Consider the following 16,805-nt stretch of genomic DNA (forward strand, 5'->3'; position numbering starts at 1 on the left):
ACAATCAGTATGCGAGAGAATGAGGATACATTCTATTTAGTTGTATACTTTCTCTTTTTGGATCTTGCATTTGTAGTTGCAATTTTGAGTGTGATAGCAAATATTAGTCACGAAAATCGGGATGTAATATGGTTGTGCATAGGCATGACAAAATTTAAGAGATACATGTGTATCAAATGATATGTGATCTCCGTTCATCTTTGGACTCTAATTGTGCGTTGGAACTTGTAATTTGGGTTGTAATGACACATATTTTGGGCAACACACTCATGTATTTTTTAAAATTTTAAATATTACAATGAGTCACACATTCTCATACTTTTGGTTTTCTTTAGGAAGTAGATACGCAAAAGGGACCAAGTACTAGGAAAATAACCATGCTGATTTTGTGTATTATTTTTAGGAAATATATAGAGCACATGGTACCCCTGGCCGACCGATATAGTTGCACAACCTGATACCTAATCATATCGCACCATATTCTACTTTCTAAGTTTTATAATAGAAATGGCGAATCACATTTTATTGCACCCATTTTTCCTAGGAACTGGGTACCCACAGATGTGACATAAGGCCTACTCACTAACCTTTCCAAATTTTCATATAACAGGTATCAGTTACCTATATTAGATTCACATGGTGTCGTATACCTAATGTATGATACCCGTACTCTGATGTGCCCGACGACCATACTCAAAGTATCTTAGTAATAATACACTGATACACTAGTACACAGTCTTTCGAATTTCCTAAACCAATATGGATTTACTGCATTTTTGTATGGTTTATTTTTCATGGGGATCTCATACCCAACAATGAAATGTAGTAGAGAAAATACCATCTAATTGTGGATTTTACTTTTACGTTCATCTGGGTATATCTGGTATCCATGACTGAACTATATATACATTGAGAACAAATTGATGAACCGTATAGTATTATACTCCATCATTACACTACATTGCATTATTATTTAGTTTTTCCTTATGTGCATCAACCATAATTGACATACCCAGAATTTGTTGTATACAAATTTAAAGGGCATATAACAATGATCTTACTATGACATACCTAAGTTCATATAGTCAACTTAGAATCCACCAAAATGTGTGAGTATGTAGTACACACATGATGCATATCTACATGGTTGTTATATAATAGGTATCAGATACCTGCAATTTCATATAATTATCGTCAAGAGATACCTACCCAACGACCATGCAAATTATGCAACAGTACTTACCCACATGGTGCAACCTATGGGCATATAATACTTCCACCTCTAGTGATCTTTAGTTATTCACCTAACGTAATTATGTAAAGCTTGGTAGTTTTCATCCAAAAATTACGATTATATACAGGAGCAGACACATGGTTCCATTTTATTAGAATTATGATAATGATCTTAATTTATGATTCCCTACTCTTACTTTTTTTGCATTGGAATGGCTCTGTGACCAACAAGATTTGTACTACCTGTGTATGATACTTAGATCGAACAGACACAAAGTGCTTGCTAAATGAGTTGGATAGTTCTGGTAGCATATCAAACGGACGTCGTACCAGAAATGCATACATATAGCACAATTATTTTTGCACATACCCTAAAGAAATAACCACTAATCTAATTAAAGAATATATTATATTTCTTGCAGAAAAAGAAGATCTTATATGGTATTGGCCAAATTAAATTAATTAATGTCGAAACACAATTATTTTACAACATTTAAATTTCCTAGCAAATATATAATTGATGTGTTATACATTGATTTATTGCGGAGCAATTAATCATGCACAATCAAAACAAAACCTATAAAAACGGTACATACTCCATCCCTCGGCATTGCATACCTAAGGAAGACACACTGTTCCCCTTGATAATAATAGTGCAAGAAAGATCTTTACGATTTCACACTCATTCCATTTTTGCATAACACTACACAAAGGTCGTGTTAGTCGAGTGTCGTCCTTTTGCCAATTGTTTTGGATTTCAATACCTAGGCAGCAGAAACTCGGTGAACGTGCATTTTGCCTGAGTATCTTCCTTTTTCCTAGTGTTTTGCAATAGGCGTGAAACTGGGCAAAATCTATGATTTCGGTACTGCTTGTCTAATGTTCCATCCATTAAAATTTACATTCACATCTCCTAATCATTTTCTCTACTCCAAAGTCCAACCTACAGAAGTGCGCTAGTACTAGAAGGAACAGAATTACGCACTCGTATTTTAATATACCCTGAAGATGTAACCACTAATGCAATTAAAGATCATCTTATATGATATACCCATGTCCATAGAAACGAATAACATTCAAAGAACAACGGTTTTCTAAAAGAAACTCATAATGACAAAATAATTTTATATTTTAATTTCCGCATATCGTAGGTACATACCCACACACGACTAGACTAATAAATGAACAGAAAATATTTGTAATTATAGGTATATACCCACAAAACCCAGACTAATAAAATAGATAACATTCAACAATTGATGATTTTTTTACAGAAATTCGTAGTGATAAAATACCGTTATATTTTAACTTGCTCCTAGCATGCATGTCAGTACGTATGGAAAATCATTTCGGTTTGAAATATTCAGATAACAGACCATTAATTAGACGCACATCTTTGAAAGGTATTTGATTGAGTAGTTATATACCCTTTCCATAAAGAACACGCCATGCAAAAAAAAATTGGAAGGTACAACGGAAAATTATTTCGGTTTGATTTGTTCAAACGATGGCCCACTGATGACATCCCCATCTTTGGAAGGTATTTCATTGCTATGGTATACCCCTTCCATAATAGCTACGCCATGCAAAATTCTTTGGAAGGTTTTCAATTGGCAGACATCAATTACTTTTGGAAAGTTCGTACGGGGTATGCTTCACGAACACACATATATGGTAACTTACTTTCTTAATGCTGACATATAATGCAAAATATAAACCTATATCTTAACGGGTCAGACCCAATAACTCATCTATACGCAATTAAAAAAACAGTACGATCGATCTAACGGCATCTAGGCAAGGTGCCTGGGCACCTAGGTGTCCCAAACTGCCGTCCTATATATATAGGACAAATTTTATCTACAAGCGGTGGTAGTTACCTCCACGTTGCCTGGCTGCCATCTGTCCTCCTGTACGCCAATGCTAAACATGCTAGTGAATGGAAAGATCCGCAAGCATTCCGCTGTATTTAATAATTTAAACAATTAATCACTAAATTTGGGCACGGTTAGTTCAACAAAGCGCTAATATCATGGCCACATGCATCGCATCCCAATCCCATTGTATGGATAAGGCTAGCTAGCTTTGACGTACTGCCCTCAAAAATCTGGGTATACATACACCTTTATGTATCTATACAATATAGTTTGAAATATTCATATTATATATTCTATTTTTTTCAATGGGAATCACACTATATATTATGTTCTCCCTTAAAAGTCTTAGTATACATACTCTATACTCCAAAATAATTTATAGTATGTAGTATATCTATTTTGATCCCCATTATTATACATACTCCATAGTCTATACTCCAGAATAATTTATATTATATGCTATATTTCCAAATGATATTGCACATACTATATACTTAAAAAATTGACATAATGTACTCCACAGCCGTATGGAGTAGGAGAGTATGAAGTATGTCCTGGAGTGGATAGAGGCCTTATATTATATATAGGGATACATACTATTTTGCTGGGGTATGGAGTATGTGCTTTAACTGGGGTTTGGAGTATGAAGAGAAGGAGTGTGTCAATGAAATTGAAAGAGAGTATAATCAAGGATGATGTATGTAGTATGTGTTTATGTGTGTGTATGTGTCCATGACGTACCACTATGGGAGTGAGTTTATTCATGAGAGGAGTATATTCATCTTACGGGGGAGAGTATAAAGAAGGTAGTATGGAGTATACTAAAGAATGGCAGTATGTAGTACAACAAAGAAGGTAGTAACAAGTAATAGTATGTTTCACGTTATATGACATCGATTTGTCCAACGGTACAACTGGTTCGTCCATGCATGGAATTCTCGACCTTATACAATAAGCACTTATATACACTATTATCTTTCTCGAACGTTGCATGTGGCTCATGTTGGCTCACTATGGAAATTGTTGTGACAACACATCTTTTGCAACCGTACGCCGCCGCCGCCGCCAAAGTAGTCGCCCTCCATTGTGTGCTGCTGCATGTCGTCATCACGGCGCCAAGACTGTCAAGCAGTTACCTTGCCTTCATGAGTAGTTGTACATCGTTGTTTCCGCCGCCGTGACGGAGAGTATGAAACTCCTTGCAAATTCTTGCCGTAGTCCACATGATCTGTTTATGCTGGTCCTGAAACTTGCCGAACAGATCGCTAATTAGGGAAGGGGGTGTTGGGGAACGTAGCAGAAATTCAAAATTTTCCTACGTGTCACCAAGATCTATCTATGGAGAGACCAGCAACGAGTAGAAAGAGAGTGCATCTACATACCCTTGTAGATCGCTAAGCGGAAGCGTTCAAGTGAACGGGGTTGATGGAGTCGTACTCGTCGTGATTCAAATCACCGATGATCCTAGTGCCGAACGGACGGCACCTCCGCGTTCAACACACGTACAGCCCGGTGACGTCTCCCACGCCTTGATCCAGCAAGGAGAGAGGGAGAGGTTGAGGAAGACTCCATCCAACAGCAGCACAACGGCGTGGTGGTGGTGGAGGAGCGTGGCAATCCAGCAGGGCTTCGCCAAGCACCATGGGAGAGGAGGAGTAGGAAGAGAGGTAGGGCTGTGCCAGAACTTCGTGTATAGCTCCCATGCGCCTCCCCACTATATATAGGGGTGGAGGGGCTGGTTTCTTGCCCTCCAAGTCCATTGGGGCGTTGGCCAAGGTGGGAGGAAAGAAATCTCATTATTTCCTTCCCCACCGATTGTTATCCCCCCTTTTTAGGGATCTTGATCTTATCCCTTCGGGATATGATCTTATTCCTTCTAAGGGGGGATCTTGGTGCGCCTTGACCAGGGGTGTGGGGCCTTGCCCCCACTACCCACGTCCATGTGGGTCCCCCCATGCAGGTGGGCCCCACTCCGGAACCTTCTAGAACCTTCCCGGTACAATACCGAAAAATCCCGAACATTTTCCGGTGGCCAAAATAGGACTTCCTATATATAAATCTTTACCTCCGGACCATTCCGGAACTCCTCGTGACGTCCGGGATCTCATCCGGGACTCCGAACAACATTCGGTAACCACATACAAACTTCCTTTATAACCCTAGCGTCATCGAACCTTAAGTGTGTAGACCCTACGGGTTCGGGAGACATGTAGACATGACCGAGACGTTCTCCGGTCAATAACCAACAGCGGGATCTAGATACCCATGATGGCTCCCACATGTTCCACGATGATCTCATCGGATGAACCACGATGTCAAGGACTTAATCAATCCCGTATTAATTCCCTTTGTCTATCGGTATGTTACTTGCCCGAGATTCGATCGTCGGTATCCAATACCTTGTTCAATCTCGTTACCGGCAAGTCACTTTACTCGTTCCGTAACACATCATCCCGTGATCAACTCCTTGGTCACATTGTGCATATGATGATGTCCTACCGAGTGGGCCCAGAGATACCTCTCCGTTTACACGGAGTGACAAATCCCAGTCTCGATCCGCATAAAACAATAGATACTTTCGGAGATACCTGTAGTGCACCTTTATAGTCACCCAGTTACGTTGTGACGTTTGATACACCCAAAGCACTCTACGGTATCCAGGAGTTACACGCTCTCATGGTCGAAGGAAGAGATACTTGACATTGGCGAAGCTCTAGCAAATGAACTACACGATCTTTTGTGCTAGTCTTAGGATTGGGTCTTGTCCATCACATCATTCTCCTAATGATGTGATCTCGTTATCAACGACATCCAATGTCCACAGCCAGGAAACCATGACTATCTGTTGATCACAACGAGCTAGTCAACTAGAGGCTCACTAGGGACATACTGTGGTGTATGTATTCACACGTGTATTACGATTTCCGGATAATACAATTATAGCATGAATAAAAGACAATTATCATGAACAAGGAAATATAATAATAATACTTTTATTATTGCCTCTAGGGCATATTTCCAACAGTCTCCCACTTGCACTAGAGTCAATAATCTAGTTCACATCGCCATGTGATTAACACTCACAGGTCACATCGCCATGTGACTAATACCCAAGAGTTTACTAGAGTCAGTAGTCTAGTTCACATCACTATGTGATTAACACTCAATGAGTTTTATGTTTGATCATGTTGCTTGTGAGAGAGGTTTTAGTCAATGGGTCTGAACCTTTCAGATCCGTGTGTGCTTTACAAATCTCTATGTCATCTCCTAGATGCAGCTACCACGCTCTATTTGGAGCTATTCCAAACAACTGTTCTACTTGGAGCTATTCTAAATTATTGCTCCATTATATGTATCCGGTCTCTCTACTCAGAGCTATCCGGATAGGTGTCAAGCTTGCATCGTCGTAACCTTTACGACGAACTCTTTTACCACCTCCATAATCGAGAAAATTCCTTAGTCCACTAGTTACTAAGGATAACTTTGACCGCTGTCCTGTGAGCCATTCTTGGATCACTCTTGTACCCCTTGACTGACTCATGGCAAGGCACACTTCAGGTGCGGTACACAGCATAGCATACTGAAGAGCCTACGTCTTAAGCATAGGGGACGACCTTCGTCCTTTCTCTCTATTCTGCCGTGGTCGAGCTTTAAGTCTTAACTTCGTACCTTACAAATCAGGCAAGAACTCCTTCTTTGACTGGTCCATCTTGAACACCTTCAAGATCATGTCAAGGTATGTGCTCATTTGAAAGTATTATTAAGCATTTTGATCTATCCTTATAGATCTTGATGCTCAATGTTCAAGTAGCTTAATCCAGGCTTTCCATTGAAAAACACTTTCAAAATAACCCTATATGCTTTCTATAAATTCTACGTCATTTCTGATCAACAATATGTCAACAACATATACTCATCAGAAATTCTATAGTGCTCCCACTCACTTCTTTGGAAATACAAGTTTCTCATAAACTTTGTACAAACCCAAAAATTTTGATCATCATCAAAGCATACATTCCAACTCCGAGATGCTCACTCCAGTCCTTAGAAGGATTGCTGGAGCTTTGCATACTTATTAGCATCTTTCGGGATTGACAAAACCTTCCGGTTGTATCACATACAACCTTTCCTCATTAAAATCGTCGAGGAAACAATGTTTTGACATCCTATCTGCAAGATTTCATAAATAATGCAGTAATCGCTAATATAATTCCAACAGACTCTTAGCATCGCTACGAGTGAGAAAATCTCATCGTAGTCAACTCCTTGAACTTGTCGGAAAACATCTTAACGACAAGTCGAGCTTTCTTAATGGTGACATTTACCATCATTGTCCGTCTTCCTTTTGAAATCCATCTGTACTCATTAGCCTTACGACCATCGAGCCGTTCTGCCAAAGTCTACACTTTGTTTTCATACATGGATCCTCTCTCGGATTTTATGGCCTCAAGCCATTTATCGGAATCCGGGCCCACCATCGCTTCTCCATAGCTCGTAGGTTCATTGTTGTCTAGCAACATGACCTTCAAGACAGGATTACGTACCACTCTGAAGTAGTACGCATCCTTGTCATCCTACGAGGTTTGGGAGTGACTTGATCCGAAGTTTCATGATCAATATCATAAGCTTCCACTTCAATTGGTGTAGGTGCCACAGGAACAACTCCCTGTGCCCTGTCACACACTAGTTGAAGAGACGGTTCAATAACCTCATCAAGTCTCCACCATCCTCCCACTCAATTCTTTCGAGAGAAACTTTTCCTCGAGAAAGGACCCGATTCTAGAAACAATCCATATTGCTTTCGGATCTGAATTAGGAGGTATACCCAACTGTTTTGGGTTTCCTATGAAGATGCATTTTATCCGCTTTGGGTTCGAGCTTATCAACCTGAAACTTTTTCATATAAGCGTCGCAGCCCCAAACTTTTAAGAAACGACAACTTAGGTTTCTCTAAACCATAATTCATACGGTGTCATCTCATGGGAATTACGTGGTGCCCTATTTAAAGTGAATGTGGTTGTCTCTAATGCCTAACCCATGAACGATAGTGGTAATTCGATAAGAGACATCATGGTACGCACCATATCCAATAGGGTGCGACTATGATGTTCGGACACACCATCACATTATGGTGTTCCAGGCGGTATTAATTACGAAACAATTTCCACAATGTCTTAATTGTGTGCCAAAACTCGTAACTCAGATATTCATCTCTATGATCATATCATAGACATTTTATCCTCTTGTCACAATGATCTGCTACTTCACTTTGAAATTACTTGAACCATTCAATAATTCAGACTTGTGTTTCATCAAGTAAATATACTCAACATTTACTCGAATCATCTGTGAAGTAAGAACATAATGATATTCACTGCATGCCTCAGCACTCATTCGACTGCACACATCAAAATGTGTTACTTCCAACAAGTTGCTATCTTGTTCCATCTTACTGAAAATGAGGCTTTTCAGTCATCTTGCCCATGTGGTATGATTTGCATATCTCAAGTGATTCAAAATCAAGTGAGTCCGAACGATCCATTTGCATGGAGTTTCTTCATGCATATACACCAATAGACATGGTTCGCATGTCTCAAACTTTTCAAAAACGAGTGAGTCCAAAGATCCATCAACATGGAGCTTCTTCATGCATTTTATACCATTATGACTTACATGGCAGTGCCACAAGTAAGTGGTACTATCATTACTATCTTATATCTTTTGGCATGAAAATGTGTATCACTACGACCGAGATTCAATAAACCATTCCTTTAGGTGCAAGAACATTGAAGGTATTATTCAAAAATAGAGTAACCATTATTCTCCTTAAATGAATAACCGTATTGCGATAGACATAATCCAATCATGTCTATGCTCAACGCAAACACCAATCTCGGTGGTAGAGGGAGCGTGTGATGCTTGATCATATCAACCTTGGAAACACTTCCAACATATATCGTCAGCTCACCTTTAGCTAGTCTCCATTTATTCCGTAGCTTTTATTTCGAGTTACTAACACTTAGCAACCGAACCGGTATCCAATACCCTGGTGCTACTAGGAGTACTAGTAAAGTACACATTAACATAATGTATATCCAATATACTTCTATCTACCTTGCCAGCCTTCTCATCTACCAAGTATCTAGGGTAATGCTGCTCCAGTGGTTGTTCCCCTTATTACAGAAGCACTTAGTCTCGGGTTTGGGTTCAACCTTGGGTTTCTTCACTAGAGCAACAGCTGAATTGCCGTTTCATGAAGTATCCCTTTGTTCCCTTGCCCTTCTTGAAACTAGTGGTTTCACCAACCATCAACAATTGATGCTCCTTCTTGATTTCTACTTTCGCGGTGTCAAACATCATGAATATTTCAAGGATCATCATATCTATCCCTGATATGTTATAGTTAATCACGAAGCTCTAGCAGCTTGGTGGCAATGACTTTGGGGAAACATCACTATCTCATCTGGAGGATCAACTCCCACTCGATTCAAGTGATTGTTGTGCTCAGACAATCTGAGCACAAGCTCAACGATTGAGCTTTTCTCCCTTAGTTTGCAGGCTAAGAAAATCGTCGGAGGTCTTATACCTCTTGACGTGGGCACGAGCCTGAAATCCCAATTTCAGCCCTCGAAACATCTCATATGTTCCGCGACGTTTCGAAAACGTCTTTGGTGCCTCTACTTAAACCATTTAATTGAACTATCACGTAGTTATCAAAACGTGTACGTCCGATGTTCGCAACATCGACAAACGACGTTGGGGTTCAGCACACTGAGCGGTGCATTAAGGACATAAGCTTTCTACTGATCGCATAATCGCTACTATCAACTTTCAACTATATTTCCTCTAGGAACATATCTAAACAGTGGAACTAAAGCGCGAGCTTACGACATAATTTGCAAAAGGTCTTTTGACTATGTTCAGGATAATTAAGTTCATCTTATGAACTCCCACTTAGATAGACATCCCTCTGGTCATCTAAGTGATCACATGATCCGAGTCAACTAGGTCGTGTCCGATCATCACGTGAGACGGACTAGTCATCATCGGTGAACATCTTCATGTTGATAGTATCTACCATACGACTCATGCTCGACCTTTCGGTCTCCGTGTTCCGAGGCCATGTCTGCACATGCTAGGCTCGTCAAGTTAACCCTAAGTGTTTTCGCTGTGTAAAACTGTCTTACACCCGTTGTATGTGAACGTAAGAATCCATCACACCCGATCATCACGTGGTGCTTAGAAGCTACGAACTGTAGCAATGGTGCACAGTTAGGGGAGAACACTTCTTGAAATTTTGTAAGGGATCATCTTATTTACTACCATCGTCCTAAGCAAACAAGATGCATAAACATGATAAACATCACATGCAATCAAATAGTGACATGATATGGCCAATATCATTTTGCTCCTTTTGATCTTCATCTTCGGGGCTCCATGATCATCATCGTCACCGGCACGACACCATGATCTCCATCATCGTGTCTTCATGAAGTTGTCACGCCAACGACTACTTCTACTTCTATGACTAACGCGTTTAGCAATAAAGTAAAGTAGTTTACATGGCATTCTTCAATGACACGCAGGTCATACAATAAATAAAGACAACTCCTATGGCTCCTGCCGGTTGTCATACTCATCGACATGCAAGTCGTGAATCCTATTACAAGAACATGATCAATCTCATACATCACATATCATTCATCACATTCTTCTTGGCCATATCACATCACATAGCATACCCTGCAAAAACAAGTTAGACGTCCTCTAATTGTTGTTGCATGTTTTACGTGGCTGCTATGGGTTTCTAGCAAGAACGTTTCTTACCTACGCAAGACCACAACGTGATATGCCAATTGCTATTTACCCTTCATAAGGACCCTTTTCATCGAATCCGTTCCGACTAAAGTGGGAGAGACTGGCACCCGCTAGCCACCTTATGCACCAAGTGCATGTCAATCGGTGGAACCTGTCTCACGTAAGAGTACGTGTAAGGTCGGTCCGGGCCACTTCATCCCACAATACCGTCGAAACAAGATTGGACTAGTAACGGTAAGCATATTGAACAAAATCAACGCCCACAACTACTTTGTGTTCTACTCATGCAAAGAATCTACGCAATAGACCTAGCTCATGATGCCACTGTTGGGGAACGTAGCAGTAATTCAAAATTTTCCTACGTGTCACCAAGATCTATCTATGGAGAGACCAGCAACGAGTAGAAAGAGAGTGCAACTACATACCCTTGTAGATCGCTAAGCGGAAGCGTTCAAGTGAACGGGGTTGATGGAGTCGTACTCGTCGTGATTCAAATCACCGATGATCCTAGTGCCGAACGGACGGCACCTCCGCGTTCAACACACGTACAGCCCGGTGACGTCTCCCATGCCTTGATCCAGCAAGGAGAGAGGGAGAGGTTGAGGAAGACTCCATCCAACAGCAGCACAACGGCGTGGTGGTGGTGGAGGAGCATGGCAATCCAGCAGGGCTTCGCCAAGCACCATGGGAGAGGAGGAGTAGGAAGAGAGGTAGGGCTGTGCCAGAACTTCGTGTATAGCTCCCATGCGCCTCCCCACTATATATAGGGGTGGAGGGGCTGGTTTCTTGCCCTCCAAGTCCATTGGGGCGTTGGCCAAGGTGGGAGGAAAGAAATCTCATTATTTCCTTCCCCACCAATTGTTATCCCCCCTTTTTAGGGATCTTGATCTTATCCCTTCGGGATATGATCTTATTCCTTCTAAGGGGGGATCTTGGTGCGCCTTGACCAGGGGTGTGGGGCCTTGCCCCCACTACCCACGTCCATGTGGGTCCCCCCATGCAGGTGGGCCCCACTCCAGAACCTTCTAGAACCTTCCCGGTACAATATCGAAAAATCCCGAACATTTTCCGGTGGCCAAAATAGGACTTCCCATATATAAATCTTTACCTCCGGACCATTCCGGAACTCCTCGTGATGTCCGGGATCTCATCCGGGACTCCGAACAACATTCGGTAACCACATACAAACTTCCTTTATAACCCTAGCGTCATCGAACCTTAAGTGTGTAGACCCTACGGGTTCGGGAGACATGTAGACATGACCGAGACGTTCTCCGGTCAATAACCAACAACGGGATCTGGATACCCATGATGGCTCCCACATGTTCCACGATGATCTCATCGGATGAACCACGATGTCAAGGACTTAATCAATCCCGTATTAATTCCCTTTGTCTATCGGTATGTTACTTGCCCGAGATTCGATCGTCGGTATCCAATACCTTGTTCAATCTCGTTACCGGCAAGTCACTTTACTCATTCCGTAACACATCATCCCGTGATCAACTCCTTGGTCACATTGCGCATATGATGATGTCCTACCGAGTGGGCCCAGAGATACCTCTCCGTTTACACGGAGTGACAAATCCCAGTCTCGATCCGCATAAAACAATAGATACTTTCGGAGATACCTGTAGTGCACCTTTATAGTCACCCAGTTACGTTGTGACGTTTGATACACCCAAAGCACTCTACGGTATCCAGGAGTTACACGCTCTCATGGTCGAAGGAAGAGATACTTGACATTGGCGAAGCTCTAGGAAATGAACTACACGATCTTTTGTGCTAGTCTTAGGATTGGGTCTTGTCCATCACATCATTCTCCTAATGATGTGATCCCGTTATCAACGACATCCAATGTCCACAGCCAGGAAACCATGACTATCTGTTGATCACAACGAGCTAGTCAACTAGAGGCTCACTAGGGACATATTGTGGTGTATGTATTCACACGTGTATTACGATTTCCGGATAATACAGTTATAGCATGAATAAAAGACAATTATCATGAACAAGGAAATATAATAATAATACTTTTATTATTGCCTCTAGGGCATATTTCCAACAGGGGGGTAATTGGTCACTAGAGACGGAGGCCACAAGGAGCGCAAAACAGATTGTTGATCATGGAAGTTCCCAGTCTTTATGCAGCCTGCAGGTAGAAAAAATAGATTTCAATCTCAAAAGTAAGAACTACATGTGATGCAATTATAGCAAGAGATTAGATCAGCTAGACATACACACGCATCTTCTAATGCACCAGTGGAGTATTGTTCTCCATAATTTGAAGCATATGGGCAGGACGTCGATGGCTTCGCTGCTCTAGACCACAATGATGAACAATGAAACTCGTAGACCCTTTTCGTCGCAGTTTGGTGGATGGCCGGCGGCGTTCCTTTCGGTGGCAAATAACTAAATTTATTTTGGCAGCACGTTAGAGGGAGAGGATGGTTTATCCTCCAGTTTGGTGCGACCTAAAACATAGGGCATATAGTTAAGATCCAAATGGGCAGAAAGTAACAAAACCCAATTTTTTTCTCCCACGTACCCGTTAAGCATGCACGAATCTTGATGGATCTAATGGTAACAAGGTAGGAGGTAACTACCACTAGGTGGTAGTATCTATTTTCCCTATATATATATAATTGAGTGGGGCACATATATATATAATTGAGTGAGTGCCATCACCCAGCCGCCAGTCGCCGGAGCTCCCTCGATGGCCTGCTTCCTCCTTCCCACCGGCCTGCCTCCTCTTCGCTCGCGTCATCCCCGTCGTCCTACCCACGTCCCGTTGCCCCGAACCCTATGAACCCGCCGTGAGCACCGGTACCTCCCCTCCTATGTCCTCGCAGGTCACCGCGCACGTCGTCCTCCCCGTAGTTGTGCTCGCCGCACCTCGTGCGCGCCCACGGCCGCGCGCGCGCTCGCGCATGCCTTGTCGTGGCCACCCGCACCGCGGCCTAGTTCGGCCGCCCCCTGTGCCCGTGACAGCACCTCGCCTCGCCCCGCTCCGGCTGCGCCACATCCATGCCGTCCCCCTGCAGCTGGTCCGCCGTCACCGCCCCGCCTCCGCCTCTAGCCCCGAGGGCCATCGCCGCGCCGGCGGCCAACTCCGGCGCCCATCCCGGGTTCTCTCCTTCTCGTTGCGGCCCCGTTCAGCCACCACATCCGCCGCGGCACCCCCGCTCCGACCGGCCACGCCGGCTTGCATCGCCGCGCCAAGCGCGCCTGGTTCTACACGGGCGCTGGCGACCGTCGCTCGTTCGCCCACGCCTGCTATGGCCCCAGGGGCCTATGACAAACGGGGCCCAGCCCCAGAACATTTGTATTAAAAAAAGAGAATTAAAAAGAATTTAAAAAAATATTAATTAATTAATTAACTACATTAATGAATTTAATTAATCGTAATTAGATTAATCTAATCACTAATTATCACTAATTAACCTAATTAACTATTAGTTAACTAATCAGTCAATGACAAACGAGACCCACCCGTTGGATGACTGGTCAATGATCAACTTTGACCATTGATGTCATAATGATGTCATAATGATGCAGTAATTTCTTTTTGAATTAGTTAAATAATAATAATCCCAAAATGGTTCGATCTTTATAAATTAATATAAATAAACCGTAGCTCGGATGATAATACTGTGTACATGAAAGTTGCTCAGAACAATGAGACGAATCCGAATACGCAACCCGTTCGTCAGCCACGCATCCCTAGCATAGCGAACCTGCAACATTTCACCTCTGGTTCATCTGTCCGAAAACACGAAACACCGGGGATATTTTCCCGGCTGTTTCCCCCCTTCGCCGGTATCACCTACTACCGCGTTAGGGCACACCCAACACCGCGTATTGCCTTGTTACGTTTTGTGATGCTTTGATTGCTTTGTTATTTATTCTGGTCCCTCTCCGTTACTTCTTTCCGATAGACCCGGAGACTGCCGGCGGACCCCAGTTCGACTACGGTGTTGACGACTCGTCCTTCTTGCCAAAGCAATCAGGAAAGCCCCCCTTAATCACCAGATATCGCCTATTCTTCTCTCTACTGCTTGCATTAGAGTAGTATAGCATGTTACTGTTCGGTTACTCCTATTCTGTTGCATAGCCTGTCATTGTTGCTACAGTCGTTGATACCTTACCCGCAATCCTAAATGCTTAGTATAGGATGCTAGTTTATCATCACTGGCCCTACATTCTTATCAGTCTGCCTTACTATACTATCTTGCCGTGATCACTCGGGAGGTGATCACGGGTATATACTATACATATATACATACTATACAGATGGTGACTAAAGTCGGGTCGGCTCGTTGAGTACCTGCAAGTGATTCATATATGGGGGCTGAAAGGACAGGTAGCTCCATCCCGGTAGAGGTGGGCCTGGGTTCCCGACGGCCCCCGACTGTTACTTTGTGGCGGAGCGACGGGACAGGTTGAGACCACCTAGGAGACATGTGGGCCCGGCCTTGGTCGGCGTCCACGGTTACTTCATAATAACACGCTTAACAAGATCTTGGTATTTGATCTGAATCTGGCCATTGGCCTATACGCACTAACCAACTATGCAAGAACAGTTATGGGCACTCGACGACGTGGTATCAGCCGAAGCCTTCTTGACATCAGCGATTGAGCGGCGCACGCCGGATTGGACTGGAACGCCCGCTCTTGTATTAGGGAGGCTAGGTCTGCTTCCGGCCACCCTCGCAACATGCAGGTGTGCAATGGGCGATGGGCCCAGACCCCTGCGCCATATGAGTTAGACCGGCGTGCTGACCGCTCTGTTGTGCCTAGGTGGGGTTGCGACGTGTTGATCTTCCGAGGCCGGGCATGACCCAGGAAAGTGTATCCGACCAAAGGGGATCGAGCATGTTGGGAAATGTGGTGCACCCCTGCAGGGATGTTTATCTATTCGAATAGCCGTGTCCCTCGGTAAAAGGACGATCCGGAGTTGTACCTTGACCTTATGACAACTATAACCGGATACTTAATAAAACACACCTAGACAAGTTCCAGAGACGTCCCGGTGATTGCTTTCCCACAGGGCGACAAGGAGAGGATCACCGGGTAGGATTATGCTATGTGATGCTACTTGGAGGACTTCAATCTGCTCTCTCCTACATGCTGCAAGACGGAGGCTGCCAGAAGCGTAGTCTTTGATAGGACTAGCTATCCCCCTCTTATTCTGGCATTCTGCAGTTCAGTCCACCGATATGGCCTCTTTACACATATACCCATGCATATGTAGTGTAGATCCTTGCTTGCGAGTACTTTGGATGAGTACTCACAGTTGTTTTGCTCCCTCTTTTCCCCCTTTTCCCTCTTCTTCTCGGTTGTCGCAACCAGATGCTGGAGCCCAGGAGCCAGACGCCACTGTCGACGACGGCTACTACACTAGAGGAGCCTACTACTACGTGCAGGCCGCTGATGACGACCAGGAGTAGTTAGAAGGATCCCAGGCAGGAGGCCTGTGCCTCTTTCGATCTGTATCCCAGTTTGTGCTAGCCATCTTATGGCAACTTGTTTACTTATGTCTGTACTCAGATATTGTTGCTTCCGCTAACTCATTTCTGTTCAAGAACTTGTATTCGAGCCCTCGAGGCCCCTAGATTGTAATATGATGCTTGTATGTCTTATTTTACTTTTAGAGTTGTGTTGTGATATCTTCCCGTGAATCCCTAATCTTGATCATACACATTTGCGTGCATGATTAGTGTGCGATTGAATCGGGGGCGTCACAAGTTGGTATCAGAGCCGACTGCCTGTAGGAATCCCCCTTCCCAACTGCTTGGCCGAAGTTGAGTCTAGTCATTGCAAAACTTTTACTAACATGGATGTGTGGCTTATGGGCCCATGTTGCCACTGGATGAT

This window comes from Triticum aestivum, chromosome 6B, assembly GCF_018294505.1.
Source record: "Triticum aestivum cultivar Chinese Spring chromosome 6B, IWGSC CS RefSeq v2.1, whole genome shotgun sequence".
Classification (NCBI taxonomy): domain Eukaryota; kingdom Viridiplantae; phylum Streptophyta; class Magnoliopsida; order Poales; family Poaceae; genus Triticum; species Triticum aestivum.